Genomic DNA, 22701 nt, shown 5'->3' with positions numbered 1-22701 from the left:
AAATTTCAATATAAACCCCAAAAAGTGGATGGAGGGACGGCCGCTGTGATAGCTCAGTGGTTAGAGCATCGAACGCGTTATTCGAATGTCGTAGGTTCGATTTCTGCTCACAGCTGGTAATTTTTTCATCCACTTTTCTTTCTTCTTTCTTCTTATTTACATTCCATTAGTTCTAATAACTTCCCCTGTATATTCCTTGGCATTACTGTCTGTTATAACTCATTCATATTATGTTAAAACACGGAAATACGAGCCCTTAGGTATACACTTTTCTCCCTTATTTCATTGAACGAGGGTCTCGTACTGGCAGACTTGGTGTGTTTAGGTTGTAAAAGAGGTACAATTAATCAGCTGCCCGCTCATAATAAGTTCACGTGCTACGGGACGCCAAACATGCGAATAGGAGTGTTTTCACACTCGTTGTTTGGCATATAGATGGCGCTGACTGTCACTCCTACTTCTAAATTCCAATATAAACCCCAAAAAGTGGATGGAGGGTCGGCCGCTGTGATATCTCAGTGGTTAGAGCATCGAACGCGTTATTCGAAGGTCGTAGGTTCGATTCCTGCTCACAGCTGGTAATTTTTTTCTCCACTTTTCTTTCTTCTTTCTTCTTATTTACATTTCATTAATTCTAATAACTTCCCCTGTACATTCCTTGGCATTACTGTCTGTTATATCTCATTATATTATGTTAAAACACGGAAATACGAACCCTTGGGTATACAATTCTCTCCCTTATTTCATTGAACGAGGGTCTCGTAGTGGCAGACTAGGTGTGTTTAGGTTGTATAAGAGGGACAATTAATCAGCTGCCCGCTCATAATAAGTTCACGTGCTACGTGACGCCAAACTTGCGAATAAGAGTGTTTTCACACTCGTTGTTTGGCTTATAGATGGCGCTGACTGTCACTCCTACTTCTAAATTCCAATATAAACCCCAAAAAGTGGATGGAGGCACGGCCGCTGTGATAGCTCAGTGGTTAGAGCATCGAACGCGTTATTCGAAGGTCGTAGGTTCGATTCCTGCTCACAGCTGGTAATTTTTTCGTCCACTTTTCTTTCTTCTTTCTTCTTATTTACATTCCATTAGTTCTAATAACTTCCCCTGTACATTCCTTGGCATTACTGTCTGTTATATCTCCTTAATATTATGTTAAAACACGGAAATACGAGCCCTTAGGTATACACATTTCTCCCTTATTTCAATGAACGAGGGTCTCGTACTGGCAGACTTGGTGTGTTTAGGTTGTATAAGAGGGACAATTAATCAGCTGCCTGCTCATAAAACGTTCACGTGCTACGTGACGCCAAACATGCGAATAAGAGTGTTTTCACACTCGTTGCTTGGCTTATAGATGGCGCTGACTGTCACTCCTACATCTAAATTCCAATATAAACCCCATAAAGTGGATGGAGGGACGGCCGCTGTGATAGCTCAGTGGTTAGAGCATCGAACTCGTTATTCAAAGAGAACTTGTTGTTGGGCTAGTTGGTAGATCATTTCAAAAGTTAATTAGAGCGCGAAAACTTGACGCAATCACTCACACACGCACACACCCGTTATTCAAAGGTCGTAGGTTCGATTCCTGCTCACAGCTGGTAATTTTTTCATCCACTTTTCTTTCTTCTTTCTTCTTATTTACATTCCATTAGTTCTAATAATTTACCCTGTACATTCCTTGGCATTACTGTCTGGTATATCTCATTAATATTATGTTAAAACACGGAAATATGAGCCCTTATGTAAACACTTCTCTCCCTTATTTCATTGAACGAAGGTCTCGTAGTGGCAGACTTGGTGTGTTTAGGTTGTATAAGAGGGACAATTATTCGGCTGCCCGCTCATAATAAGTTCACGTGCTACGTGACGCCAAACATGCGAATAAGAGTGTTTTCACACTCGTTGTTTGGCATATAGATGGCGCTGACTGTCACTCCTACTTCTAAATTCCAATATAAACCCCAAAAAGTGGATGGAGGGTCGGCCGCTGTGATATCTCAGTGGTTAGAGCATCGAACGCGTTATTCGAAGGTCGTAGGTTCGATTCCTGCTCACAGCTGGTAATTTTTTTCTCCACTTTTCTTTCTTCTTTCTTCTTATTTACATTTCATTAATTCTAATAACTTCCCCTGTACATTCCTTGGCATTACTGTCTGTTATATCTCATTATATTATGTTAAAACACGGAAATACGAACCCTTGGGTATACAATTCTCTCCCTTATTTCATTGAACGAGGGTCTCGTAGTGGCAGACTAGGTGTGTTTAGGTTGTATAAGAGGGACAATTAATCAGCTGCCCGCTCATAATAAGTTCACGTGCTACGTGACGCCAAACTTGCGAATAAGAGTGTTTTCACACTCGTTGTTTGGCTTATAGATGGCGCTGACTGTCACTCCTACTTCTAAATTCCAATATAAACCCCAAAAAGTGGATGGAGGCACGGCCGCTGTGATAGCTCAGTGGTTAGAGCATCGAACGCGTTATTCGAAGGTCGTAGGTTCGATTCCTGCTCACAGCTGGTAATTTTTTCGTCCACTTTTCTTTCTTCTTTCTTCTTATTTACATTCCATTAGTTCTAATAACTTCCCCTGTACATTCCTTGGCATTACTGTCTGTTATATCTCCTTAATATTATGTTAAAACACGGAAATACGAGCCCTTAGGTATACACATTTCTCCCTTATTTCAATGAACGAGGGTCTCGTACTGGCAGACTTGATGTGTTTAGGTTGTATAAGAGGGACAATTAATCAGCTGCCTGCTCATAAAACGTTCACGTGCTACGTGACGCCAAACGTGCGAATAAGAGTGTTTTCACACTCGTTGTTTGGCTTATAGATGGCGCTGACTGTCACTCCTACTTCTAAATTCCAATATAAACCCCATAAAGTGGATGGAGGGACGGCCGCTGTGATAGCTCAGTGGTTAGAGCATCGAACTCGTTATTCAAAGGTCGTAGGTTCGATTCCTGCTCACAGCTGGTAATTTTTTCATCCACTTTTCTTTCTTCTTTCTTCTTATTTACATTCCATTAGTTCTAATAACTTCCCCTGTACATTCCTTGGCATTACTGTCTGTTATATCTCATTAATATTATGTTAAAACACGCAAATATGAGCCCTTAGGTATACACTTCTCGCCCTTATTTCATTGAACGAGGGTCTCGTACTGGCAGACTTGGTGTGTTTAGGTTGTATAAGAGGGACAATTAATCAGCTGCCCGCTCATAAGAAGTTCACGTGCTACGTGACGCCAAACATGCAAATAAAAGTGTTTTCACACTTGTTGTTTGGCTTATAGATGGCGCTGACTGTCACTCCTACTTCTAAATTTCAATATAAACCCCAAAAAGTGGATGGAGGGACGGCCGCTGTGATAGCTCAGTGGTTAGAGCATCGAACGCGTTATTCGAATGTCGTAGGTTCGATTTCTGCTCACAGCTGGTAATTTTTTCATCCACTTTTCTTTCTTCTTTCTTCTTATTTACATTCCATTAGTTCTAATAACTTCCCCTGTATATTCCTTGGCATTACTGTCTGTTATAACTCATTCATATTATGTTAAAACACGGAAATACGAGCCCTTAGGTATACACTTTTCTCCCTTATTTCATTGAACGAGGGTCTCGTACTGGCAGACTTGGTGTGTTTAGGTTGTAAAAGAGGTACAATTAATCAGCTGCCCGCTCATAATAAGTTCACGTGCTACGGGACGCCAAACATGCGAATAGGAGTGTTTTCACACTCGTTGTTTGGCATATAGATGGCGCTGACTGTCACTCCTACTTCTAAATTCCAATATAAACCCCAAAAAGTGGATGGAGGGTCGGCCGCTGTGATATCTCAGTGGTTAGAGCATCGAACGCGTTATTCGAAGGTCGTAGGTTCGATTCCTGCTCACAGCTGGTAATTTTTTTCTCCACTTTTCTTTCTTCTTTCTTCTTATTTACATTTCATTAATTCTAATAACTTCCCCTGTACATTCCTTGGCATTACTGTCTGTTATATCTCATTATATTATGTTAAAACACGGAAATACGAACCCTTGGGTATACAATTCTCTCCCTTATTTCATTGAACGAGGGTCTCGTAGTGGCAGACTAGGTGTGTTTAGGTTGTATAAGAGGGACAATTAATCAGCTGCCCGCTCATAATAAGTTCACGTGCTACGTGACGCCAAACTTGCGAATAAGAGTGTTTTCACACTCGTTGTTTGGCTTATAGATGGCGCTGACTGTCACTCCTACTTCTAAATTCCAATATAAACCCCAAAAAGTGGATGGAGGCACGGCCGCTGTGATAGCTCAGTGGTTAGAGCATCGAACGCGTTATTCGAATGTCGTAGGTTCGATTTCTGCTCACAGCTGGTAATTTTTTCATCCACTTTTCTTTCTTCTTTCTTCTTATTTACATTCCATTAGTTCTAATAACTTCCCCTGTATATTCCTTGGCATTACTGTCTGTTATAACTCATTCATATTATGTTAAAACACGGAAATACGAGCCCTTAGGTATACACTTTTCTCCCTTATTTCATTGAACGAGGGTCTCGTACTGGCAGACTTGGTGTGTTTAGGTTGTAAAAGAGGTACAATTAATCAGCTGCCCGCTCATAATAAGTTCACGTGCTACGGGACGCCAAACATGCGAATAGGAGTGTTTTCACACTCGTTGTTTGGCATATAGATGGCGCTGACTGTCACTCCTACTTCTAAATTCCAATATAAACCCCAAAAAGTGGATGGAGGGTCGGCCGCTGTGATATCTCAGTGGTTAGAGCATCGAACGCGTTATTCGAAGGTCGTAGGTTCGATTCCTGCTCACAGCTGGTAATTTTTTTCTCCACTTTTCTTTCTTCTTTCTTCTTATTTACATTTCATTAATTCTAATAACTTCCCCTGTACATTCCTTGGCATTACTGTCTGTTATATCTCATTATATTATGTTAAAACACGGAAATACGAACCCTTGGGTATACAATTCTCTCCCTTATTTCATTGAACGAGGGTCTCGTAGTGGCAGACTAGGTGTGTTTAGGTTGTATAAGAGGGACAATTAATCAGCTGCCCGCTCATAATAAGTTCACGTGCTACGTGACGCCAAACTTGCGAATAAGAGTGTTTTCACACTCGTTGTTTGGCTTATAGATGGCGCTGACTGTCACTCCTACTTCTAAATTCCAATATAAACCCCAAAAAGTGGATGGAGGCACGGCCGCTGTGATAGCTCAGTGGTTAGAGCATCGAACGCGTTATTCGAAGGTCGTAGGTTCGATTCCTGCTCACAGCTGGTAATTTTTTCGTCCACTTTTCTTTCTTCTTTCTTCTTATTTACATTCCATTAGTTCTAATAACTTCCCCTGTACATTCCTTGGCATTACTGTCTGTTATATCTCCTTAATATTATGTTAAAACACGGAAATACGAGCCCTTAGGTATACACATTTCTCCCTTATTTCAATGAACGAGGGTCTCGTACTGGCAGACTTGGTGTGTTTAGGTTGTATAAGAGGGACAATTAATCAGCTGCCTGCTCATAAAACGTTCACGTGCTACGTGACGCCAAACATGCGAATAAGAGTGTTTTCACACTCGTTGCTTGGCTTATAGATGGCGCTGACTGTCACTCCTACATCTAAATTCCAATATAAACCCCATAAAGTGGATGGAGGGACGGCCGCTGTGATAGCTCAGTGGTTAGAGCATCGAACTCGTTATTCAAAGAGAACTTGTTGTTGGGCTAGTTGGTAGATCATTTCAAAAGTTAATTAGAGCGCGAAAACTTGACACAATCACTCACACACGCACACACCCGTTATTCAAAGGTCGTAGGTTCGATTCCTGCTCACAGCTGGTAATTTTTTCATCCACTTTTCTTTCTTCTTTCTTCTTATTTACATTCCATTAGTTCTAATAATTTACCCTGTACATTCCTTGGCATTACTGTCTGGTATATCTCATTAATATTATGTTAAAACACGGAAATATGAGCCCTTATGTATACACTTCTCTCCCTTATTTCATTGAACGAAGGTCTCGTAGTGGCAGACTTGGTGTGTTTAGGTTGTATAAGAGGGACAATTATTCGGCTGCCCGCTCATAATAAGTTCACGTGCTACGTGACGCCAAACATGCGAATAAGAGTGTTTTCACACTCGTTGTTTGGCATATAGATGGCGCTGACTGTCACTCCTACTTCTAAATTCCAATATAAACCCCAAAAAGTGGATGGAGGGTTGGCCGCTGTGATATCTCAGTGGTTAGAGCATCGAACGCGTTATTCGAAGGTCGTAGGTTCGATTCCTGCTCACAGCTGGTAATTTTTTTCTCCACTTTTCTTTCTTCTTTCTTCTTATTTACATTTCATTAATTCTAATAACTTCCCCTGTACATTCCTTGGCATTACTGTCTGTTATATCTCATTATATTATGTTAAAACACGGAAATACGAACCCTTGGGTATACAATTCTCTCCCTTATTTCATTGAACGAGGGTCTCGTAGTGGCAGACTAGGTGTGTTTAGGTTGTATAAGAGGGACAATTAATCAGCTGCCCGCTCATAATAAGTTCACGTGCTACGTGACGCCAAACTTGCGAATAAGAGTGTTTTCACACTCGTTGTTTGGCTTATAGATGGCGCTGACTGTCACTCCTACTTCTAAATTCCAATATAAACCCCAAAAAGTGGATGGAGGCACGGCCGCTGTGATAGCTCAGTGGTTAGAGCATCGAACGCGTTATTCGAAGGTCGTAGGTTCGATTCCTGCTCACAGCTGGTAATTTTTTCGTCCACTTTTCTTTCTTCTTTCTTCTTATTTACATTCCATTAGTTCTAATAACTTCCCCTGTACATTCCTTGGCATTACTGTCTGTTATATCTCCTTAATATTATGTTAAAACACGGAAATACGAGCCCTTAGGTATACACATTTCTCCCTTATTTCAATGAACGAGGGTCTCGTACTGGCAGACTTGATGTGTTTAGGTTGTATAAGAGGGACAATTAATCAGCTGCCTGCTCATAAAACGTTCACGTGCTACGTGACGCCAAACGTGCGAATAAGAGTGTTTTCACACTCGTTGTTTGGCTTATAGATGGCGCTGACTGTCACTCCTACTTCTAAATTCCAATATAAACCCCATAAAGTGGATGGAGGGATGGCCGCTGTGATAGCTCAGTGGTTAGAGCATCGAACTCGTTATTCAAAGGTCGTAGGTTCGATTCCTGCTCACAGCTGGTAATTTTTTCATCCACTTTTCGTTCTTCTTTCTTCTTATTTACATTCCATTAGTTCTAATAACTTCCCCTGTACATTCCTTGGCATTACTGTCTGTTATATCTCATTAATATTATGTTAAAACACGCAAATATGAGCCCTTAGGTATACACTTCTCGCCCTTATTTCATTGAACGAGGGTCTCGTACTGGCAGACTTGGTGTGTTTAGGTTGTATAAGAGGGACAATTAATCAGCTGCCCGCTCATAAGAAGTTCACGTGCTACGTGACGCCAAACATGCAAATAAAAGTGTTTTCACACTTGTTGTTTGGCTTATAGATGGCGCTGACTGTCACTCCTACTTCTAAATTTCAATATAAACCCCAAAAAGTGGATGGAGGGACGGCCGCTGTGATAGCTCAGTGGTTAGAGCATCGAACGCGTTATTCGAATGTCGTAGGTTCGATTTCTGCTCACAGCTGGTAATTTTTTCATCCACTTTTCTTTCTTCTTTCTTCTTATTTACATTCCATTAGTTCTAATAACTTCCCCTGTATATTCCTTGGCATTACTGTCTGTTATAACTCATTCATATTATGTTAAAACACGGAAATACGAGCCCTTAGGTATACACTTTTCTCCCTTATTTCATTGAACGAGGGTCTCGTACTGGCAGACTTGGTGTGTTTAGGTTGTAAAAGAGGTACAATTAATCAGCTGCCCGCTCATAATAAGTTCACGTGCTACGGGACGCCAAACATGCGAATAGGAGTGTTTTCACACTCGTTGTTTGGCATATAGATGGCGCTGACTGTCACTCCTACTTCTAAATTCCAATATAAACCCCAAAAAGTGGATGGAGGGTCGGCCGCTGTGATATCTCAGTGGTTAGAGCATCGAACGCGTTATTCGAAGGTCGTAGGTTCGATTCCTGCTCACAGCTGGTAATTTTTTTCTCCACTTTTCTTTCTTCTTTCTTCTTATTTACATTTCATTAATTCTAATAACTTCCCCTGTACATTCCTTGGCATTACTGTCTGTTATATCTCATTATATTATGTTAAAACACGGAAATACGAACCCTTGGGTATACAATTCTCTCCCTTATTTCATTGAACGAGGGTCTCGTAGTGGCAGACTAGGTGTGTTTAGGTTGTATAAGAGGGACAATTAATCAGCTGCCCGCTCATAATAAGTTCACGTGCTACGTGACGCCAAACTTGCGAATAAGAGTGTTTTCACACTCGTTGTTTGGCTTATAGATGGCGCTGACTGTCACTCCTACTTCTAAATTCCAATATAAACCCCAAAAAGTGGATGGAGGCACGGCCGCTGTGATAGCTCAGTGGTTAGAGCATCGAACGCGTTATTCGAAGGTCGTAGGTTCGATTCCTGCTCACAGCTGGTAATTTTTTCGTCCACTTTTCTTTCTTCTTTCTTCTTATTTACATTCCATTAGTTCTAATAACTTCCCCTGTACATTCCTTGGCATTACTGTCTGTTATATCTCCTTAATATTATGTTAAAACACGGAAATACGAGCCCTTAGGTATACACATTTCTCCCTTATTTCAATGAACGAGGGTCTCGTACTGGCAGACTTGGTGTGTTTAGGTTGTATAAGAGGGACAATTAATCAGCTGCCTGCTCATAAAACGTTCACGTGCTACGTGACGCCAAACATGCGAATAAGAGTGTTTTCACACTCGTTGCTTGGCTTATAGATGGCGCTGACTGTCACTCCTACATCTAAATTCCAATATAAACCCCATAAAGTGGATGGAGGGACGGCCGCTGTGATAGCTCAGTGGTTAGAGCATCGAACTCGTTATTCAAAGAGAACTTGTTGTTGGGCTAGTTGGTAGATCATTTCAAAAGTTAATTAGAGCGCGAAAACTTGACACAATCACTCACACACGCACACACCCGTTATTCAAAGGTCGTAGGTTCGATTCCTGCTCACAGCTGGTAATTTTTTCATCCACTTTTCTTTCTTCTTTCTTCTTATTTACATTCCATTAGTTCTAATAATTTACCCTGTACATTCCTTGGCATTACTGTCTGGTATATCTCATTAATATTATGTTAAAACACGGAAATATGAGCCCTTATGTATACACTTCTCTCCCTTATTTCATTGAACGAAGGTCTCGTAGTGGCAGACTTGGTGTGTTTAGGTTGTATAAGAGGGACAATTATTCGGCTGCCCGCTCATAATAAGTTCACGTGCTACGTGACGCCAAACATGCGAATAAGAGTGTTTTCACACTCGTTGTTTGGCTTATAGATGGCGCTGACTGTCACTCCTACTTCTAAATTCAAATATAAACCCGAAAAAGTGGATGGAGGGACGGCCGCTGTGATAGCTCAGTGGTTAGAGCATGTAACGCGTTATGCGAAGGTCGTAGGTTCGATTCCTGTTCACTGCTGGTAATTTTTTCATCCACTTTTCTTTCTTCTTTCTTCTTATTTACATTCCATTAGTTCTAATAACTTCCCCTGTACATTCCTTGGCATTACTGTTTGTTATATCTCATTAATATTATGTTAAAACACGCAACTACGAGCCCTTAGGTATACACTTCTCTCCCTTATTTCAATGAACGAGGGTCTCGTACTAGCAGACTTGGTGTGTTTAGGTTGTATAAGAGGGACAATTAATCAGCTGCCCGCTCATAAGAAGTTCACGTGCTATGTGACGCCAAACATGCAAATAAGAGTGTTTTCACACTCGTTGTTTGGCTTATAGATGGCGCTGACTGTCACTCCTACTTCTAATTTTCAATATAAACCCCAAAAAGTGGATGGAGGGACGGCCGCTGTGATAGCTCAGTGGTTAGAGCATCGAACGCGTTATTCGAAGGTCGTAGGTTTGATTCCTGCTCACAGCTGGTAATTTTTTCATCCAATTTTCTTTCTTCTTTCTTCTTATTTACATTCCATTAGTTCTAATAATTTACCCTGTACATTCCTTGGCATTACTGTCTGGTATATCTCATTAATTTTATGTTAAAACACGGAAATACGAGCCCTTAGGTATACACTTCTCTCCCTTATTTCATTGAACGAAGGTCTCGTAGTGTCAGACTTGGTGTGTTTAGGTTGTATAAGAGGGACAATTATTCAGCTGCCCGCTCATAATAAGTTCACGTGCTACGTGACGACAAACATGCGAATAAGAGTGTTTTCACACTCGTTGTTCGGCTTATAGATGGCGCTGACTGTCACTCCTACTTCTAAATTCCAATATAAACCCGAAAAAGTGGATGGAGGGACGGCCGCTGTGATAGCTCAGTGGTTAGAGCATGGAACGCGTTATTCGAAGGTCGTAGGTTCGATTCCTGTTCACTGCTGGTAATTTTTTCATCCACTTTTCTTTCTTCTTTCTTCTTATTTACATTCCATTAGTTCTAATAACTTCCCCTGTACATTCCTTGGCATTACTGTCTGTTATATCTCATTAATATTATGTTAAAACACGGAAATACGAGCCCTTAGGTATACACTTCTCTCCCTTATTTCATTGAACGAGGGTCTCATACTGGCAGACTTGGTGTGTTTAGGTTGTATAAGAGGGACATTTATTCAGCTGCCCGCTAATAATAAGTTCACGTGCTACGTGACGCCAAGCATGCGAATAAGAGTGTTTTCACACTCGTTGTTTGGCTTATAGATGGCGCTGACTGTCACTCCTACTTCTAAATTCCAATATAAACCCCAAAAAGTGGATGGAGGGACGGCCGCTGTGATAGCTCAGTGGTTAGAATATAGAACGCGTTATTCGAAGGTCGTAGGTTCGATTCCTGCTCACAGCTGGTAACTTTTTTCTCCACTTTTCTTTCTTCTTTCTTCTTATTTACATTTCATTAATTCTAATAACTTCCCCTCTACATTCCTTGGCATTACTGTCTGTTATATCTCATAATTATTATGTTAAAACACGGAAATACGAGCCCTTAGGTATTCACTTCTCTCCCTTATTTCATTGAACGAGGGTCTCGTACTGGCAGGCTTGGTGTGTTTAGGTTGTCTAAGAGGGACAATTAATCAGCTGCCCGCTCATAATAGGTTCACGTGCTACGTGACGTCAAACATGCGAATAAGAGTGTTTTCACACTCGTTGTTTGACTTATAGATGGCGCTGACTGTCACTCCTACTTCTAAATTCCAATATAAACCCCAAAAAGTGGATGGAGGGACGGCCGCTGTGATAGCTCAGTGGTTAGAGCATCGAACGCGTTATTCGAAGGTCGTAGGTTCGATTCCTGCTCACAGCTGGTAATTTTTTCATCCACTTTTCTTTCTTCTTTCTTCTTATTTACATTCCATTAGTTCTAATAACTTCCCCTGTATATTCCTTGGCATTACTGTCTGTTATATCTCATTCATATTATGTTAAAACACGGAAATACGAGCCCTTAGGTATACACTTTTCTCCCTTATTTCATTGAACGAGGGTCTCGTACTGGCAGACTTGGTGTGTTTATGTTGTAAAAGAGGTACAATTAATCAGCTGCCCGCTCATAATAAGTTCACGTGCTACGTGATGCCAAACATGCGAATAGGAGTGTTTTCACACTCGTTGTTTGGCTTATAGATGGCGCTGACTTTCACTCCTACTTCTAAATTCCAATATAAACCCCAAAAAGTGGATGGAGGGTCGGCCGCTGTGATATCTCAGTGGTTAGAGCATCGAACGCGTTATTCGAAGGTCGTAGGTTCGATTCCTGCTCACAGCTGGTAATTTTTTCGTCCACTTTTCTTTCTTCTTTCTTCTTATTTACATTCCATTAGTTCTAATAACTTCCCCTGTACATTCCTTGGCATTACTGTCTGTTATATCTCCTTAATATTATGTTAAAACACGGAAATACGAGCCCTTAGGTATACACATTTCTCCCTTATTTCAATGAACGAGGGTCTCGTACTGGCAGACTTGATGTGTTTAGGTTGTATAAGAGGGACAATTAATCAGCTGCCTGCTCATAAAACGTTCACGTGCTACGTGACGCCAAACGTGCGAATAAGAGTGTTTTCACACTCGTTGTTTGGCTTATAGATGGCGCTGACTGTCACTCCTACTTCTAAATTCCAATATAAACCCCATAAAGTGGATGGAGGGACGGCCGCTGTGATAGCTCAGTGGTTAGAGCATCGAACTCGTTATTCAAAGGTCGTAGGTTCGATTCCTGCTCACAGCTGGTAATTTTTTCATCCACTTTTCTTTCTTCTTTCTTCTTATTTACATTCCATTAGTTCTAATAACTTCCCCTGTACATTCCTTGGCATTACTGTCTGTTATATCTCATTAATATTATGTTAAAACACGCAAATATGAGCCCTTAGGTATACACTTCTCGCCCTTATTTCATTGAACGAGGGTCTCGTACTGGCAGACTTGGTGTGTTTAGGTTGTATAAGAGGGACAATTAATCAGCTGCCCGCTCATAAGAAGTTCACGTGCTACGTGACGCCAAACATGCAAATAAAAGTGTTTTCACACTTGTTGTTTGGCTTATAGATGGCGCTGACTGTCACTCCTACTTCTAAATTTCAATATAAACCCCAAAAAGTGGATGGAGGGACGGCCGCTGTGATAGCTCAGTGGTTAGAGCATCGAACGCGTTATTCGAATGTCGTAGGTTCGATTTCTGCTCACAGCTGGTAATTTTTTCATCCACTTTTCTTTCTTCTTTCTTCTTATTTACATTCCATTAGTTCTAATAACTTCCCCTGTATATTCCTTGGCATTACTGTCTGTTATATCTCATTCATATTATGTTAAAACACGGAAATACGAGCCCTTAGGTATACACTTTTCTCCCTTATTTCATTGAACGAGGGTCTCGTACTGGCAGACTTGGTGTGTTTAGGTTGTAAAAGAGGTACAATTAATCAGCTGCCCGCTCATAATAAGTTCACGTGCTACGGGACGCCAAACATGCGAATAGGAGTGTTTTCACACTCGTTGTTTGGCATATAGATGGCGCTGACTGTCACTCCTACTTCTAAATTCCAATATAAACCCCAAAAAGTGGATGGAGGGTCGGCCGCTGTGATATCTCAGTGGTTAGAGCATCGAACGCGTTATTCGAAGGTCGTAGGTTCGATTCCTGCTCACAGCTGGTAATTTTTTTCTCCACTTTTCTTTCTTCTTTCTTCTTATTTACATTTCATTAATTCTAATAACTTCCCCTGTACATTCCTTGGCATTACTGTCTGTTATATCTCATTATATTATGTTAAAACACGGAAATACGAACCCTTGGGTATACAATTCTCTCCCTTATTTCATTGAACGAGGGTCTCGTAGTGGCAGACTAGGTGTGTTTAGGTTGTATAAGAGGGACAATTAATCAGCTGCCCGCTCATAATAAGTTCACGTGCTACGTGACGCCAAACTTGCGAATAAGAGTGTTTTCACACTCGTTGTTTGGCTTATAGATGGCGCTGACTGTCACTCCTACTTCTAAATTCCAATATAAACCCCAAAAAGTGGATGGAGGCACGGCCGCTGTGATAGCTCAGTGGTTAGAGCATCGAACGCGTTATTCGAAGGTCGTAGGTTCGATTCCTGCTCACAGCTGGTAATTTTTCGTCCACTTTTCTTTCTTCTTTCTTCTTATTTACATTCCATTAGTTCTAATAACTTCCCCTGTACATTCCTTGGCATTACTGTCTGTTATATCTCCTTAATATTATGTTAAAACACGGAAATACGAGCCCTTAGGTATACACATTTCTCCCTTATTTCAATGAACGAGGGTCTCGTACTGGCAGACTTGGTGTGTTTAGGTTGTATAAGAGGGACAATTAATCAGCTGCCTGCTCATAAAACGTTCACGTGCTACGTGACGCCAAACATGCGAATAAGAGTGTTTTCACACTCGTTGCTTGGCTTATAGATGGCGCTGACTGTCACTCCTACTTCTAAATTCAAATATAAACCCGAAAAAGTGGATGGAGGGACGGCCGCTGTGATAGCTCAGTGGTTAGAGCATGTAACGCGTTATGCGAAGGTCGTAGGTTCGATTCCTGCTCACAGCTGGTAATTTTTTCATCCACTTTTCTTTCTTCTTTCTTCTTATTTACATTCCATTAGTTCTAATAACTTCCCCTGTATATTCCTTGGCATTACTGTCTGTTATATCTCATTCATATTATGTTAAAACACGGAAATACGAGCCCTTAGGTATACACTTTTCTCCCTTATTTCATTGAACGAGGGTCTCGTACTGGCAGACTTGGTGTGTTTATGTTGTAAAAGAGGTACAATTAATCAGCTGCCCGCTCATAATAAGTTCACGTGCTACGTGATGCCAAACATGCGAATAGGAGTGTTTTCACACTCGTTGTTTGGCTTATAGATGGCGCTGACTTTCACTCCTACTTCTAAATTCCAATATAAACCCCAAAAAGTGGATGGAGGGTCGGCCGCTGTGATATCTCAGTGGTTAGAGCATCGAACGCGTTATTCGAAGGTCGTAGGTTCGATTCCTGCTCACAGCTGGTAATTTTTTCGTCCACTTTTCTTTCTTCTTTCTTCTTATTTACATTCCATTAGTTCTAATAACTTCCCCTGTACATTCCTTGGCATTACTGTCTGTTATATCTCCTTAATATTATGTTAAAACACGGAAATACGAGCCCTTAGGTATACACATTTCTCCCTTATTGCAATGAACGAGGGTCTCGTACTGGCAGACTTGATGTGTTTAGGTTGTATAAGAGGGACAATTAATCAGCTGCCTGCTCATAAAACGTTCACGTGCTACGTGACGCCAAACGTGCGAATAAGAGTGTTTTCACACTCGTTGTTTGGCTTATAGATGGCGCTGACTGTCACTCCTACTTCTAAATTCCAATATAAACCCCATAAAGTGGATGGAGGGACGGCCGCTGTGATAGCTCAGTGGTTAGAGCATCGAACTCGTTATTCAAAGGTCGTAGGTTCGATTCCTGCTCACAGCTGGTAATTTTTTCATCCACTTTTCTTTCTTCTTTCTTCTTATTTACATTCCATTAGTTCTAATAACTTCCCCTGTACATTCCTTGGCATTACTGTCTGTTATATCTCATTAATATTATGTTAAAACACGCAAATATGAGCCCTTAGGTATACACTTCTCGCCCTTATTTCATTGAACGAGGGTCTCGTACTGGCAGACTTGGTGTGTTTAGGTTGTATAAGAGGGACAATTAATCAGCTGCCCGCTCATAAGAAGTTCACGTGCTACGTGACGCCAAACATGCAAATAAAAGTGTTTTCACACTTGTTGTTTGGCTTATAGATGGCGCTGACTGTCACTCCTACTTCTAAATTTCAATATAAACCCCAAAAAGTGGATGGAGGGACGGCCGCTGTGATAGCTCAGTGGTTAGAGCATCGAACGCGTTATTCGAATGTCGTAGGTTCGATTTCTGCTCACAGCTGGTAATTTTTTCATCCACTTTTCTTTCTTCTTTCTTCTTATTTACATTCCATTAGTTCTAATAACTTCCCCTGTATATTCCTTGGCATTACTGTCTGTTATATCTCATTCATATTATGTTAAAACACGGAAATACGAGCCCTTAGGTATACACTTTTCTCCCTTATTTCATTGAACGAGGGTCTCGTACTGGCAGACTTGGTGTGTTTAGGTTGTAAAAGAGGTACAATTAATCAGCTGCCCGCTCATAATAAGTTCACGTGCTACGGGACGCCAAACATGCGAATAGGAGTGTTTTCACACTCGTTGTTTGGCATATAGATGGCGCTGACTGTCACTCCTACTTCTAAATTCCAATATAAACCCCAAAAAGTGGATGGAGGGTCGGCCGCTGTGATATCTCAGTGGTTAGAGCATCGAACGCGTTATTCGAAGGTCGTAGGTTCGATTCCTGCTCACAGCTGGTAATTTTTTTCTCCACTTTTCTTTCTTCTTTCTTCTTATTTACATTTCATTAATTCTAATAACTTCCCCTGTACATTCCTTGGCATTACTGTCTGTTATATCTCATTATATTATGTTAAAACACGGAAATACGAACCCTTGGGTATACAATTCTCTCCCTTATTTCATTGAACGAGGGTCTCGTAGTGGCAGACTAGGTGTGTTTAGGTTGTATAAGAGGGACAATTAATCAGCTGCCCGCTCATAATAAGTTCACGTGCTACGTGACGCCAAACTTGCGAATAAGAGTGTTTTCACACTCGTTGTTTGGCTTATAGATGGCGCTGACTGTCACTCCTACTTCTAAATTCCAATATAAACCCCAAAAAGTGGATGGAGGCACGGCCGCTGTGATAGCTCAGTGGTTAGAGCATCGAACGCGTTATTCGAAGGTCGTAGGTTCGATTCCTGCTCACAGCTGGTAATTTTTTCGTCCACTTTTCTTTCTTCTTTCTTCTTATTTACATTCCATTAGTTCTAATAACTTCCCCTGTACATTCCTTGGCATTACTGTCTGTTATATCTCCTTAATATTATGTTAAAACACGGAAATACGAGCCCTTAGGTATACACATTTCTCCCTTATTTCAATGAACGAGGGTCTCGTACTGGCAGACTTGGTGTGTTTAGGTTGTATAAGAGGGACAATTAATCAGCTGCCTGCTCATAAAACGTTCACGTGCTACGTGACGCCAAACATGCGAATAAGAGTGTTTTCACACTCGTTGCTTGGCTTATAGATGGCGCTGACTGTCACTCCTACATCTAAATTCCAATATAAACCCCATAAAGTGGATGGAGGGACGGCCGCTGTGATAGCTCAGTGGTTAGAGCATCGAACTCGTTATTCAAAGGTCGTAGGTTCGATTTCTGCTCACAGCTGGTAATTTTTTCATCCACTTTTCTTTCTTCTTTCTTCTTATTTACATTCCATTAGTTCTAATAACTTCCCCTGTACATTCCTTGGCATTACTATCTGTTATATCTCATTAATATTATGTTAAAACACGCAAATACTAGCCCTTAGGTATACACTTCTCTCCCTTATTTCATTGAACGAGGGTCTCGTACTGGCAGACTTGGTGTGTTTAGGTTGTATAAGAGGGACAATTAATCAGCTGCCCGCTCATAAGAAGTTCACGTGCTACGTGACGCCGAACATGCAAATAAGAGTGTTTTCACACTCGTTGTTTGGCTTATAGATGGCGCTGACTGTCACTCCTACTTCTAAATTTCAATATAAACCCCAAAAAGTGGATGGAGGGACGGCCGCTGTGATAGCTCAGTGGTTAGAGCATCGAACGCGTTATTCGAATGTCGTAGGTTCGATTTCTGCTCACAGCTGGTAATTTTTTCATCCACTTTTCTTTCTTCTTTCTTCTTATTTACATTCCATTAGTTCTAATAACTTCCCCTGTATATTCCTTGGCATTACGGTCTGTTATATCTCATTCATATTATGTTAAAATACGGAAATACGAGCCCTTAGGTATACACTTTTCTCCCTTATTTCATTGAACGAGGGTCTCGTACTGGCAGACTTGGTGTGTTTAGGTTGTAAAAGAGGTACAATTAATCAGCTGCCCGCTCATAATAAGTTCACGTGCTACGTGACGCCAAACATGCGAATAGGAGTGTTTTCACACTCGTTGTTTGGCTTATAGATGGTGCTGACTGTCACTGCTACTTCTAAATTCCAATATAAACCCCAAAAAGTGGATGGAGGGTCGGCCGCTGTGATATCTCAGTGGTTAGAGCATCGAACGCGTTATTCGAAGGTCGTAGGTTCGATTCCTGCTCACAGCTGGTAATTTTTTCATCCACTTTTCTTTCTTCTTTCTTCTTATTTACATTCCATTAGTTCTAATAACTTCCCCTGTACATTCCTTGGCATTACTGTCTGTTATATCTCATTAATATTATGTTAAAACACGCAAATACGAGCCCTTAGGTATACACTTCTCTCCCTTATTTCATTGAACGAGGGTCTTGTACTGGCAGACTTGGTGTAATTAGGTTGTATAAGAGGGACAATTATTCAGCTGCCCGCTCATAACAAGTTCACGTGCTACGTGACGCCAAACATGCAAATAAGAGTGTTTTCACACTCGTTGTTTGGCTTATAGATGGCGCTGACTGTCACTCCTACTTCTAAGTTTCAATATAAACCCCGAAAAGTGGATGGAGGGACGGCCGTTGTGATAGCTTAGTGGTTAGAGCATCGAACGCGTTATTCGAAGGTCGTAGGTTCGATTCCTGCTCACAGCTGGTAATTTTTCATCCACTTTTCTTTCTTCTTTCTTCTTATTTACATTCCATTAGTTGTAATAACTTCCCCTGTACATTCCTTGGCATTACTGTCTGTTATATCTCATTAATATTATGTTAAAACACGGAAATACGAGCCCTTAGGTATATACTTTTCTCCCTTATTTCATTGAACGAGGGTCTCGTACTGGCAGACTTGGTGTGTTTAGGTTGTATAAGAGGGACAATTAATCAGCTGCCCGCTCATAATAAGTTCACGTGCTACGTGACGCCAAACTTGCGAATAAGAGTGTTTTCACACTCGTTGTTTGGCTTATAGATGGCGCTGACTGTCACTCCTACTTCTAAATTCCAATATAAACCCCAAAAAGTGGATAGAGGCACGGCCGCTGTGATAGCTCAGTGGTTAGAGCATCGAACGCGTTATTCGAAGGTCGTAGGTTCGATTCCTGCTCACAGCTGGTAATTTTTTCGTCCACTTTTCTTTCTTCTTTCTTCTTATTTACATTCCATTAGTTCTAATAACTTCCCCTGTACATTCCTTGGCATTACTGTCTGTTATATCTCCTTAATATTATGTTAAAACACGGAAATACAAGCCCTTAGGTATACACATTTCTCCCTTATTTCAATGAACGAGGGTCTCGTACTGGCAGACTTGGTGTGTTTAGGTTGTATAAGAGGGACAATTAATCAGCTGCCTGCTCATAAAACGTTCACGTGCTACGTGACGCCAAACATGCGAATAAGAGTGTTTTCACACTCGTTGCTTGGCTTATAGATGGCGCTGACTGTCACTCCTACATCTAAATTCCAATATAAACCCCATAAAGTGGATGGAGGGACGGCCGCTGTGATAGCTCAGTGGTTAGAGCATCGAACTCGTTATTCAAAGGTCGTAGGTTCGATTCCTGCTCACAGCTGGTACTTTTTTCATCCACTTTTCTTTCTTCTTATTTACATTCCATTAGTTCTAATAACTTCCCCTGTAAATTCCTTGGCATTACTGTCTGTTATATCTCATTAATATTATGTTAAAACACGCAAATACGAGCCCTTAGGTATACACTTCTCTCCCTTATTTCATTGAACGAGGGTCTCGTACTGGCAGACGTGGTGTGTTTAGGTTGTATTAGAGGGACAATTAATCAGCTGCCCGCTCATAAGAAGTTCACGTGCTACGTGACGCCAAACATGCGCATAAGAGTGTTTTCACACTCGTTGTTTGGCTTATAGATGGCGCTGACTGTCACTCCTACTTCTAAGTTTCAATATAAACCCCGAAAAGTGGATGGAGAGACGGCCGTTGTGATAGCTTAGTGGTTAGAGCATCGAACGCGTTATTCGAAGGTCGTAGGTTCGATTCCTGCTCACAGCTGGTAATTTTTTCATCCACTTTTCTTTCTTCTTTCTTCTTATTTACATTCCATTAGTTGTAATAACTTCCCCTGTACATTCCTTGGCATTACTGTCTGTTATATCTCATTAATACTATGTTAAAACACGGAAATACGAGCCCTTAGGTATACACTTTTCTCTCTTATTTCATTGAACGAGGGTCTCGTACTGGCAGACTTGGTGTGTTTAGGTTGTATAAGAGGGACAATTAATCAGCTGCCCGCTCATAATAAGTTCACGTGCTACGTGACGCCAACCATGCGAATAAGAGTGTTTTCGCACTCGTTGTTTGGCTTATAGATGGCGCTGACTGTCACTCCTACTTCAAAATTCCAATATAAACCCCATAAAGTGGATGGAGGGACGGCCGCTGTGATAGCTCAGTGGTTAGAGCATCGAACTCGTTATTCAAAGGTCGTAGGTTCGATTCCTGCTCACAGCTGGTAATTTTTTCATCCACTTTTCTTTCTTCTTATTTACATTCCATTAGTTCTAATAACTTCCCCTGTACATTCCTTGGCATTACTGTCTGTTATATCTCATTAATATTATGTTAAAGCACGCAAATACGAGCCCTTAGGTATACACTTCTCTCCCTTATTTCATTGAACGAGGGTCTCGTACTGGCAGACTTGGTGTGTTTAGGTTGTATAAGAGGGACAATTAATCAGCTGCCCGCTCATAAGAAGTTCACGTGCTACGTGACGCCAAACATGCAAATAAGAGTGTTTTCACACTCGTTGTTTGGCTTATAGATGGCGCTGACTGTCACTCCTACTTCAAAATTTCAATATAAACACCAAAAAGTGGATGGAGGGACGGCCGCTGTGATAGCTCAGTGGTTAGAGCATCGAACGCGTTATTCGAATGTCGTAGGTTCGATTTCTGCTCACAGCTGGTAATTTTTTCATCCACTTTTCTTTCTTCTTTCTTCTTATTTACATTCCATTAGTTCTAATAACTTCCCCTGTATATTCCTTGGCATTACTGTCTGTTATATCTCATTCATATTATGTTAAAACACGGAAATACGAGCCCTTAGGTATACACTTCTCTCCCTTATTTCATTGAACGAGGGTCTCGTAGTGGCAGACTAGGTGTGTTTAGGTTGTATAAGAGGGACAATTATACAGCTGCCCGCTCATAATAGGTTCACGTGCTACGTGACGCCAAACTTGCGAATAAGAGTGTTTTCACACTCGTTGTTTGGCTTATAGATGGCGCTGACTGTCACTCCTACTTCTAAATTCCAATATAAACCCCAAAAAGTGGATGGAGGCACGGCCGCTGTGATAGCTCAGTGGTTAGAGCATCGAACGCGTTATTCGAAGGTCGTAGGTTCGATTCCTGCTCACAGCTGGTAATTTTTTCATCCACTTTTCTTTCTTCTTTCTTCTTATTTACATTCCATTAGTTCTAATAACTTCCCCTGTATATTCCTTGGCATTACTGTCTGTTATATCTCATTCATATTATGTTAAAACACGGAAATACGAGCCCTTAGGTATACACTTTTCTCCCTTATTTCATTGAACGAGCGTCTCGTACTGGCAGACTTGGTGTGTTTAGGTTGTAAAAGAGGTACAATTAATCAGCTGCCCGCTCATAATAAGTTCACGTGCTACGTGACGCCAAACATGCGAATAGGAGTGTTTTCACACTCGTTGTTTGGCTTATAGATGGCGCTGACTGTCACTCCTACTTCTAAATTCCAATATAAACCCCATAAAGTGGATGGAGAGACGGCCGCTGTGATAGCTCAGTGGTTAGAGCATCGAACTCGTTATTCAAATGTCGTAGGTTCGATTCCTGCTCACAGCTGGTAATTTTTTCATCCACTTTTCTGTCTTCTTTCTTCTTATTTACATTCCATTAGTTCTAATAACTTCCCCTGTACATTCCTTGGCATTACTGTCTGTTATTTCTCATTATTATTATGTTAAAACACGCAAATACGAGCCCTTAGGTATACACTTCTCTCCCTTATTTCATTGAACGAGGGTCCCGTACTGGCAGACTTGGTGTGTTTAGGTTGTATAAGAGGGACAATTAATCAGCTGCCCACTCATAAGAAGTTCACGTGCTACGTGACGCCAAACATGCAAATAAGAGTGTTTTCACACTCGTTGTTTGGCTTATAGATGGCGCTGACTGTCACTCCTACTTCTAAATTTCAATATAAACCCCATAAAGTGGATGGAGGGACGGCCGCTGTGATAGCTCAGTGGTTAGAGCATCGAACTCGTTATTCAAAGGTCGTAGGTTCGATTCCTGCTCACAGCTGGTAATTTTTTCATCCACTTTTCTTTCTTCTTTCTTCTTATTTACATTCCATTAGTTCTAATAACTTCCCCTGTACATTCCTTGGCATTACTGTCTGTTATATCTCATTAATATTATGTTAAAACACGCAAATACGAGCCCTTAGGTATACACTTCTCTCCCTTATTTCATTGAACGAGGGTCTCGTACTGGCAGACTTGGTGTGTTTAGGTTGTATAAGAGGGACAATTAATCAGCTGCCCGCTCATAAGAAGTTCACGTGCTACGTGACGCCAAACATGCAAATAAGAGTGTTTTCACACTCGTTGTTTAGCTTATAGATGGCGCTGACTGTCACTCCTATTTCTAAATTTCAATATAAACCCCAAAAAGTGGATGGAGGGACGGCCGCTGTGATAGCTCAGTGGTTAGAGCATCGAACGCGTTATTCGAATGTCGTAGGTTCGATTTCTGCTCCCAGCTGGTATATTTTTCATCCACTTTTCTTTCTTCTTTCTTCTTATTTACATTCCATTAGTTCTAATAACTTCCCCTGTATATTCCTTGGCATTACTGTCTGTTATATCTCATTCATATTATGTTAAAACACGGAA

At 41.0% G+C, this 22701-nt stretch overlaps 7 non-coding genes across 7 annotated transcripts; all 7 read left to right on the top strand.

The window, feature by feature from the left end:
* Window positions 1-2913: 2913 nt before the first annotated feature.
* On the top strand, window positions 2914-2986 carry TRNAT-CGU (transfer RNA threonine (anticodon CGU)). Its single transcript has one exon. It is a non-coding gene; the product is annotated as a tRNA-Thr (tRNA).
* A 4183-nt stretch (window positions 2987-7169) lies between these two features.
* Window positions 7170-7242, top strand: TRNAT-CGU (transfer RNA threonine (anticodon CGU)). The gene has a single exon. It is a non-coding gene; the product is annotated as a tRNA-Thr (tRNA).
* A 5109-nt stretch (window positions 7243-12351) lies between these two features.
* On the top strand, window positions 12352-12424 carry TRNAT-CGU (transfer RNA threonine (anticodon CGU)). Its single transcript has one exon. It is a non-coding gene; the product is annotated as a tRNA-Thr (tRNA).
* A 2697-nt stretch (window positions 12425-15121) lies between these two features.
* TRNAT-CGU (transfer RNA threonine (anticodon CGU)) lies at window positions 15122-15194 on the top strand. Its single transcript has one exon. It is a non-coding gene; the product is annotated as a tRNA-Thr (tRNA).
* A 4083-nt stretch (window positions 15195-19277) lies between these two features.
* TRNAT-CGU (transfer RNA threonine (anticodon CGU)) lies at window positions 19278-19350 on the top strand. Its single transcript has one exon. It is a non-coding gene; the product is annotated as a tRNA-Thr (tRNA).
* An 844-nt stretch (window positions 19351-20194) lies between these two features.
* On the top strand, window positions 20195-20267 carry TRNAT-CGU (transfer RNA threonine (anticodon CGU)). Its single transcript has one exon. It is a non-coding gene; the product is annotated as a tRNA-Thr (tRNA).
* Window positions 20268-22035: 1768 nt separating this feature from the next.
* On the top strand, window positions 22036-22108 carry TRNAT-CGU (transfer RNA threonine (anticodon CGU)). Its single transcript has one exon. It is a non-coding gene; the product is annotated as a tRNA-Thr (tRNA).
* The last annotated feature ends 593 nt before the right edge of the window (window positions 22109-22701 follow it).

Source organism: Rhipicephalus microplus, chromosome 7, assembly GCF_043290135.1.
Source record: "Rhipicephalus microplus isolate Deutch F79 chromosome 7, USDA_Rmic, whole genome shotgun sequence".
NCBI classification, from domain to species: Eukaryota; Metazoa; Arthropoda; class Arachnida; order Ixodida; family Ixodidae; genus Rhipicephalus; species Rhipicephalus microplus.
The sequence above is the reverse complement of the archived record's forward strand: the minus strand, read 5'-3'. Positions and strand labels throughout refer to the sequence as shown.